Genomic DNA, 1652 nt, shown 5'->3' on the forward strand with positions numbered 1-1652 from the left:
CAGATGTACTAGCAGAAAACTTCCCAAATATGGGAAACAATTTGACATTCAAATAATTAAAGCATATAGAACTCCAAATAATATCAACTCAATTAAAACTATGCCAAGACATATAATAATGAAGATCCCAGAAATTCAGCACAAGAATAACATACTAAATACCACTAGAGAAAATAAACGGATCACATTCAAAGGAAAACCCATCAAAATAAGGGCAGATTTCTCTTCACAAACCATCAAGTCAGGAAGAACATGGAGTGAAGTATTTCAAGTCCTACAAGAAAAAAAATTCCAACACTGACTGAAATACCCTGAAAAACTCTTTCAAATTTATTGTGGAAATAAAATATTTTCATGACAAAGAACAACTAAAGAAATTCATGATGACCCAAGCAACCACACACAAAGTACTAAAAGACATTCTAGAAATGGATCAAAATGACTACAATTCCAAGAATGACAACAGAAAGAGTGCACCAAACAGGGCAAGCAATTAAACACAGGAGAAAAGTAGGGAATGAACAACAGGAAAATGACATGACAAACACAAGCCAATACATATCAATTATAACCACGAATGGAAATGGACTCAATTCTCCAATTAAAAGAAGTAGATTGGCAGAGTGGATTGTGAAACAAAATCAAACAATATGCTGTATACAAGAAAAACTTTTAACCCATAAAGAAATTCATAACCTGAAAATAAAAGGATGGAAAACAATATTACATGTTCCAGGAGCTCAGGAAAAGCAGGGGTAACAATCCTGTTCATATAAAATCTGAACACAAACGAAGAATGATTACATGAGATAAAGAATGTCACTATATAATGTCACTATATACTGGCTAGGGGAAAAGTTCATGAAGAGATAACATGTGCACCAAATATGGGAGCACCCAATTATATAAGCCAAATTTTAATGGACTGAAAAATCTAATAACATATAACACAATCTTAATAGGGATCCTTAACACCCCTTTATCTCAAATACATAGCTGAATCAGACAAAATAATTAGCGAAGCAATAGCAGAACTGAACCAAACCCTTGAAAATAAGAATTAGTGGACATATAGAAAGTGTTGCACCCAATAACATCTAAATGTACATTCTTTTCAGCTACACAGGGATGTTCTATAAAATAGACCACATACTAGCCCATAAAGCATGTTTAAGGAAATGCTAGAAAACAAAAGTTATCCATGCATATTATCAGAACACAGTTCAAGGAAAGTGGAAATTAATGACATAAGAGACTACAAAAACTTAATAAATATATGGAAATTAAATAGCACCCTGCTGAGCAACCAATGCATCATAGATAAAATTAAACAAGAAATTAAATGATATCTACAGTTCCACAAAAATTCAAATACAACTTATCATAATTTGGTTTTTTTTCCTTAATTTTATTAAAAACAAATAGCAATGAGACAGTTTTAAATCAAATTGGTAGGACAGTTTCAATAATTAACACATTGCGTACTCTCTTCCTAGTGGTTTTTGCTGTACAAAATGCAGACATTCTATCCTATTTACAAACACTATTACAGCAAATCCCTCTATTCATTAAGAGAATGTAACTATATATCTATCCTAACCATTTTGAATACACAGATACAAAATGGACATTCATCTGTATCCCCTTTTTTG

Source organism: Octodon degus, unplaced genomic scaffold (genome assembly GCF_000260255.1).
Source record: "Octodon degus isolate 3935 unplaced genomic scaffold, OctDeg1.0 scaffold00030, whole genome shotgun sequence".
NCBI classification, from domain to species: Eukaryota; Metazoa; Chordata; class Mammalia; order Rodentia; family Octodontidae; genus Octodon; species Octodon degus.